This window comes from Podarcis raffonei, chromosome 1 (assembly GCF_027172205.1).
Source record: "Podarcis raffonei isolate rPodRaf1 chromosome 1, rPodRaf1.pri, whole genome shotgun sequence".
Classification (NCBI taxonomy): Eukaryota; Metazoa; Chordata; class Lepidosauria; order Squamata; family Lacertidae; genus Podarcis; species Podarcis raffonei.
Genome location: NC_070602.1, coordinates 31,086,644 through 31,095,016, shown reverse-complemented (window position 1 = coordinate 31,095,016; position 8,373 = coordinate 31,086,644). Strand labels below are relative to the sequence as shown.

Here is an 8,373-nt window from a genome sequence, read left to right as displayed (position 1 = left end):
AGCAGAACACACAGACTCCTCTATTTGGTAAGTGCTGAACTGTATGTTACTGATCTTGTATACATTAGATGTTTTCATATATGCTAAGTCAGAAATTGTAAGATATTTTTGTTTAAATGTATTTCAAATGCAGATAGGCTTATTGCAAGATACATGCTTTCATTGGATGGCTAGTTTTAATTTCCATCCTTACCTATGTACCAGTGATGTATGCAAATATGTCTATTATATCCAATAGCATTGTCTTTAAGGTTAGAACAATACACATTGTTTTGGTTATACTGTGTGAGAGAGGACCATCCCATATGTCATAAAGGAGCCTTTGAATCAAATCTGAACTAAACTACGGGTTGTTGCAGAGGCCAAAGGTGTGGCTTCTGGCATTTATGTGGCACAAGCAAAGCTTACATATCTGAGATGGTATGTCATGCACAGCATTTATTTATTAAACTTATACCCTGCCTTTCCTCCCAAAGACGTCCAGGGTGGCAAGCAACAAGTGATTAAAACATCTTAAAAACAATTCCAATTCTGATGCAGACCGAGAAAGATCTCACTATATCCCACTTTACAGCCCTTTTAGATGTGACAGTAAAGGCAAGGATTTGGGATCCAATGAAGTCAGGTGGCTAAGGTTAGGACATGGCTCAATGAGAACTTTAGAAAAGGGTTTGAAATAGTCAGAAAGATAAGAAAACCATGTCCTGATTTATAAGGGGGCTAAGTGTCATATTTGATTGATTGATTGATTGATTGGTTGGTTGGTTGTTTTCATTCTGCTCTTATCCAAGGTCACTGAAGCAGCCATCATCCCTGGCAAGCCCCCTCAAAGGCACGGAGGGAGAGAAATATGAATCAAGAGTAAAAACGCAAAAATACGAACAATATTTCAGCTGCTGAGTGGTTCTTGCGTACATGTCACAGAAAGCAAGCCCACTAGACTTCGGAATGTTATCAGTAAGTCTGTTGATTTATGCATATATGCAAGGATGAAGTTCTCTTCCTTTTTTGCTGGGTATCACACCGACCTTTGGTGGTGAAACTGAGCACTTTAATCTCCTCTGCATACCTCCCATTCCATTAACATTCTTCAGAAGCAGGAGGAAATTTGGAGGGAGAAACAAAATAAGCAGAGACTCAATAGAAGGTGCAGCAGAAAGCAATGCATACTCTTGGGAGACAGGAAGGCAGTGGTGTTTGTTTCAGGTCCCTTTTGGGTCTTCCTGACACGGTGTATCCAGGTGGGTGTTTATTGTGGGTTAGGTGCTTCTCATGCATGTCAGTATTTTGCAATCCCACATGACATTGTTGGCATAAAAATGCCAGCCTGTCTTTCCCCCTACACCCATTAAATCCAGATTTACCCTTTCTGGAGAAAATTCATCATTATTATAGTTACTCTTATTTTTAAAACTGTTGCCCATTTGCACATTGAAAGCAGGTACATATGGCATGTCCCCTCAACCCCCTTCCCCAAATTCCAACAGTTCATTGCAAAAAGTAGGGAAAAAGTGCAAGTTGCACATATTTTAAGGTGTCAGTAATTATTATTACCACCCATGTCATGTGGACAAGCGGGAGATTAGGAAGAGCCGAAACACCTTGCAAGACCATATATGGTGCAGATTTGATCCTCTGAAACTGTGCACCCAGTACTCTAATGTAAGAACAATATAGAAAGGCTGAGAGCCTTCTGAGTGTAACTGCACATTATAAGGCATGTTATATAGCTGTTTGGTAAGCATAAAGCTCCTTGTAGTTTCAAGAGTTGGTAAAAGACTGAGACAGAACTGCTCCTTTGGGAATACAAAACAGAAAAGATTTATTTGGCATGAAAATGCGCCAAGTAGAATATTTGCAAGTTTGCAGTCTGCTGTTTCCTGTAGCATAAGCACTTAGGCCAGGTGTGCCAAAATTCCATGGTCCTTTAAAAAAACCTCATGTTTTTTAATAACTCTATTTTGGTCTTGTTTGACAGTAATGAATCTGGGTAGCAACTCGGCTGCTATCACGGATCCATGTTCCTGAAGTCATTCCACTTGAGGCGTTATGAATTAGTCTTTATTCGTCCTTGTGTTTTTTCGGTTTCACAGTTATATCCATGTGCTCCCAGATGGGGACCTCATATCACAAGTGGCTCTTTTGGTCAGATTTTTCTGAATGTCCAATTTGCATGTTAGCTTCCACACATTCCCATTTCTTTGGCAAATGGATATTCACTGTTCTATTCAACTATAACTCCTTTCAGAATGCTTTTAACTGTAACTGCTTTTACATGTTCTTAATGGCAATTGTTTTTAGATTGTTTTAACAGTTTTCGCTTCGTGTTGCTGTTTGCCACCCTGGGCTCTTCGGGAAGGAAGGGCGAGGTATAACTTCAGTAAGTAATAAATAAATATTATTCTGTTGCTTGCAATTCCCATCGGTGGTGGAGCTTGATGAAATTATCTGGCCTGTGTTCTTTCCCCCCATCTCTTCATCACTCCTCCCTTGCCCTCCATTATCTTTTTGCATTCTGAACATGTGTATAGGTATTTCAGTGTCTGTGTGTGCACACATTGAAAAAGAAATCACAGGAAGTGTGCAAGAGCACACATTACCATGTTTCACAATGGGGGAAATGAAGCATTGTGCTTTTGGGGGGGGGTATTATTTACATTAGGTATTTATTTTTTTAAAATATATAATAATAGTTAATATTTAAGTCTTTTGCAAGACCTGTATCAATTATTATTAATATTATTATTATTGCCTGATATATGTCCTTCAATTGCAGTTTCCCAGGTAATACCCCCCATTTACTATATGGAGAATTTCATAGACCCTCTCCTCCAAACTGGCATGTGGCAATAAGTGAAAATAGGTTTCTTTCCATTGGTATTGGGGGCCGCCAGGTGGGGACCAAACAGAAGTGGGGGTGTAGCAATAGAGGCAACCTCTCGAAATGTTACCACATGCATGCCAAACTGCCCACTAAAACCAGATAAATGCATGCATGAATAAATGCATAATGAGTTATTATTACTTACCTGGTTTTCCATGGTAATGGGAAATCCAGACTAAATGTATGAAAGACATGGGCTGGTGATGATGTTGTATAGATGCTGCAAAAAACATGTGTGCCTGGGTATCACTGATTCCACAATAAACTCCCATCTGGAAGCACCCTGCATTTAGCCTGGGAGAGTATAAGAGCTTGTTCCGTAAGCTAGAAGCCCCTAGTTGAAACCTCTGCTCAAAGTTACTGCAAAAGCCAGTGATTCTGAGCTTCAGTATCACTGCAATATGAAAATAACAAACACTGGCGTATGGTCACATCCACATCATACATTTAAAGCAAATTTAACGAGATGGTCCCCCACCCCAGAATTCTGGGAACTGTACTTAACCCTTCACAAAGCTACAATTCAAAGCACTTTTGACAAACTACAGTTCTCTGGATTATTGGGGAAAGTAATGTGCTTCAAGTGCATAGTATGGATGTGATTGGGAAAATGCAGCATTCACTAAGATAATGTTTGCAAAGTGTTTTCAGCATTTTGGAATAACTAGGGCTGTAATCCCCAAGTACTTGGGAATAAGTCCACTGAACTCGGTGTAACTTCTGAATAACGATCCATAGGTTTGGGCTGTAAGCATTTTTATATTTGGTATGTAGCCCACATTCCACTGTAAGCAGGGACAAAACCTCAATTGATTCCAAAGGATCTGTATTATATCCCTGTTTTTATTATCTTTAAAGTAGGTGGTCTTGATGCATGTGGCCTTGATTGGTTAAGATGGTCTTTTCTTCTGGCTGGCGGAACTCATTGCTGTTTATTGATCAAAATGTCTAATACTATCAGTTCTAAGAAAGAAAGAAAAACAAAGCAGGCAACCCAAGTATTTCACAAGGGGGTCTGGATTTTGATAATGCCGTTGCATTCATTAGTTGCCAGGACATAGCCTAAACATATGGAAGCATTTAAATCTCTAGTAAGCAAATGCAAATCAGATTTAAGGACGAAGCGGGATTTTATATTTAATCACCCACCACTACGTACCTTTGCACTCCTCTGAAGCAGATGGCCACACCCATAGCTTTTCTTCATTCATTCATTCATTTATTTTACATTTCTGCCTTTTTTATTACCCACAGAGGGCTTGCAAAAAGATAAAAACAACTTTAAAATTTGGTGTTGGACTTTCAATGCAAGCGGATGCATGTCCACCCAGAATTCCATTTATTTCCCAAGGAAAAGAGCTCCCAGAGGGCTTGTTTATTGAGGATTCCTCCTAGGATTTGTTTGTAGGGAGATGAGACAATGTTGCCTCAAATGCAGGGTTATCCCCCCCCCTTCAAACCACAAATGAAAGTTTCCCTTCATATGTTTATAGCTAAGTGCTGCCAGCCAAATGAGGACACGACTCCACATTTTAATTGGCAGCATCTTACCTGAAACATGTTCAAAACTTCTCCATGAGCCTTGCTGCAACACAAGACTTCTATTTTGGGTTGAGTGGAGCCCTGAATAGAAGCTGGGGATGAATAGTAACAATTTATTGCTGGTCCCCACTTTAGTTATCTATCCTGCAGGTTCCAGATGAAAAAAGCATCTCTCTGTCCCTTCGTTTGCATTAGCCAGGATTGAAATGCATTGTGCTTAAAACCTTTTGCCTGTCCACACCTGCTCTGATCCAAATTCCCCTAGCCTCAGCTGCTGCTCCCATTGCGAAGTTCAAATTTGTATTTATTATTAGTATTATTTATTATTGCTTTTTTATACCATGCTACATCTTGAGGATTTCAAGGCAGCTTACAATATAAAAACACACACACAAAAATGTATTTGCACCCCATGCATGCAAACTCACAAACAGGTTTGGAATCTCTCTGTAAACATTTGAAACCCCAGAAAGGGAAAAGCGGCTGGGAGGAGGGGGAATTTAGAGCAGATAAGAAGATTAAAGCAGATTAAACACTCTCCTAACCACTTCTCTGCCACAAATTAAACCCACCCCACCCATCCCGCAAAAATAAATAAATAAATCTGCTTTTCCATCAGGACTGGGTCAGCTGTGCTGCCACAAGTGAACGCAAAGGTGAGAGAGACAATAGTCTTCCTCCTACACACAGTTGAAAGTGGTTTGGAAGAAGAAGTGTTACATGTAGCATTGTGGCAGGTATTGTCATCCCACTTTTGTCTCTGGTAAACAGGTTTGCAGGTATTGCTTCCAAAAGCCATTTGGACAAGTTGGGCCAAAGGAAATAGGTATCTACCCCTTAGCATTGCTCAAATAATCTTCAGTTGTTTTGTTTTTTTAAATCCACTATTGTCTGTTTCCAGCTCAAGGTGCATTAACAACATTGGAGGGGTTTAAAACTCCATAACAGATCAAAAGATGAAACTACTGGGAGGAAGTTGAAAAAGGCAGGAATTGAAAATCACAGCTGGAATAATAATTGATTTTCCAAACCAGGGCCAGGGTGCAATGAAATAAGAGTCCCTGCAGGCTTTGGCTTATGGCAGACTATATTTCGAAGAGTGGTTCAGGTGGGATTCATCACATACCAGCAAAATCAAATTGCACAATCCAAGTTGATTAACGCTCTTGTGCAACAATCCTGTTCTCCACTACCATCAGACTTCTTGCAAAGTGATAAGAAAATGCACTGTTAAATGTGAGGTAGCACTTGCTTCACTCAATATCTTTTAACCTCCTTGCAAACCAATCAGGATGCATGCTCAATAAATAGCTGAGGTTATCTAATCTCCCCACGAACTAATCAGGATGAAGGCTTAATAAACAGGTTATACAAGCAACTGAATGAAGTTGAAAATGCGTTTGAGAGCAGCATCACTCCCCAAGGCGTACCACCTGTTTGTTTATTTTTTGTCCCACTGTCACTTGGCGTGAAAAGGTCCTACAGGTTTTGGAAGGAATACAGAAGCCTGCCAGATCTGTTTATCAATGGCAAAATAAGTGTACTGTTGCAAAGGGTGGGGGGTGTCAGTCTGGATGGAACCCTGGGTCCCCTGCCAAACTTTCAATTCCATACAAGTGAGAGTAGAATGTATAAGAGGAAGCTTGAAAACTAGTTCCTTTGTCAAGGTAATGGCTTAGGCTGGCTAGTTAAGTACCACTATTCAGCATAACCAAATAAGTTGTTCTGCCATAGAACTAATGGGTGGCATTTTCCCCACCCCCTCACCTGGCTGCTATTCAGGACAATAACAAAAGTTGTGTGTTAACTGAGCTGGAAGCAGGCTGGAGCCTGGAGACACACGTTAGCTCTGTGCTAAGCTTTGGGGCTCCCCTGGAAACCAATGGATAAGCAATATCTGTTGGGGTGTTAATGCTGTGATACCCTCCACCCTAATTGGTTAGAGTGTGATGCTGACAACACCAAGGTTGCAGGTTCGACACCCGTAAGGGACAGCTGCATATTCATGAATTTGCAGGGGGCTGGACTAGATGATTGTGTGGTTGTATATATGTGTAAATAAAACCATAAATCCTAAAGACACCACAGTTTCTGCTTACCTTTCCAAAGGAAACAGCCTGAGGAACACCTGGAGTCTCTCACCGCTCGGAGATTGGGGGGTGATGTGTAACAGTGCACGTCATGAGCAATTCCACAGTCAAACCACCTCCAACCTCCTGGAGGAAAATCATTCATGTTTGGCCTTCTTTCCTGTGTTTGTTTGTTTGATTTAGAGTGTGTTTAATTATATGAAAGTAGCAACTCACCCACTATTGTCAGAATGTTCAGAACACTACAGCAGAATATTCTGGTGTCATTCACTGAAAATTCCTATCGCATGTAAGTTTCATCCAAGCCAGGTGTCTTAGGGCTCTGGTTTGCTCAGGAGACTGACAATTGAGGGAAGTGTTCTGTGTTGACCATCTCCATTGCCATGTGCAATTGTTGTTTGTTTCTGTCAGCAACAGCAGGAAGCTGCAGGCAATTACTCACCTCCAGCTGCACATGGCTGGAACAACACTGTTTATTTTTACTGCCTTAGGGCACATTTGTCTGGCACCTGAGAGCAATGTCAGCCTTACCTCTGGACAGACTCAAAATGAAAAGGATAATACCAGGCATCTTTGTCTTGGTTTGATGCCCAGTGGCAGCAAGTTCTTGGTTCTGATTGCTGTGTCTAATCTATACACCCTCCCGACTTCACATTGTGAAGTGAACTGTACATTGTGAACAAAACTGTAAGGGTTTTGTTTTGGCGAGGTGAGGTCAGAGGTGAAGCAATGATGGGCAATCTTTCCCCTGATAAACTTCTACATTTCAGGAACATGTTAAAGGTACAGAAATATCTATGGTGTGCTTTGGTGTGCCATCCATTTAAAATGTGCATTTTTTTGTGCATTTTTGTTGTTGCTGCCAAAAATGATTGTGCATTTTTTGGGGGAAGTTTTGCTAAAATATAATATCGGTGGAATTTGCCAATATTTAATTAATCCTGCCTTCAGTTTAAAATTATGCATCAGAGGGAAATGACTTTTTTAAGATGGCAAAAAGCAACAGCAAGTAAACAGTTATTAAAGGATATATTGTACTGCATGATTATTCATCTAATAAGTTTATTTATGGCCCACTCTACCTCAGGGACGCGGGTCTAAAAGGGACGCAGGTGGCGCTGTGGTCTAAACCACTGAGGCTTTTGAAGGTGACAGTTCCCTCAGATAAGCACCTAGCGATTGCCGATCAGAAGGTCGGCGGTTCAAATCCCAGTGACAGGGTGAGCTCCTGTTGCTCTGTCCCAGCTCCTGCCAACCTAGTAGTTCGAAAGCATGCCAATGCAAGTAGATAAATAGGTACCACACCGGTGGAAAGGTAAATGCCATTTCCGTGCGCTGCTCTGGTTCGCCAGAAGCGGCTTAGTCATGCTGGCCACATGACGCAGAAAAACTGTCTGCGGACAAACGTTGGCTCCCTCAGCCAGTAAAGCGAGATGAGCCCTGAGTCGTCTGTGACTAGACTTAACTGTCAGGGGTCCCTTTACCTTTTTACCTCAGGATAACTTTGGCAAACATCGTAATCATCCATCTTTGTCTGATGCAGACAAACCTGTGGCCATCCAAAGGTTGATGGATTACAACTCCTGTCATGCCTGACCGCTGCCCATGCTGGCCGGGCGTGATGGGAGCTGGAGTCCAAAGAGTGGCACAGGGGCACACATGTTCTCCATCCCTGGTCTAACGTAATGCAGTCTTGCCAGTGAGTCTGCTTTTGAAGGCGACAGTTCCCCTCAGATAAGCACAATTCCAGAATTCATGACATGTGATTTTAGTTCAGCTCCATTGTGTGTTTAGGTTTGGAAGCTGACAGAAAGCAATGGCGTGGAGGGTTCGTGCACGCATACAAATGAACTTTAT

The 8,373-nt window shown here is 41.5% G+C and overlaps 1 long non-coding RNA gene across 1 annotated transcript; it reads left to right on the top strand.

Annotated features, from left to right (window-relative positions):
• The first annotated feature begins 563 nt into the window (after positions 1 to 563).
• Positions 564 to 5,767, top strand: LOC128409085 (uncharacterized). The gene is made up of 3 exons (XR_008329180.1): positions 564 to 957; positions 2,302 to 2,380; positions 5,328 to 5,767. It is a non-coding gene; the product is annotated as an uncharacterized LOC128409085 (long non-coding RNA).
• Positions 5,768 to 8,373: the final 2,606 nt, after the last annotated feature.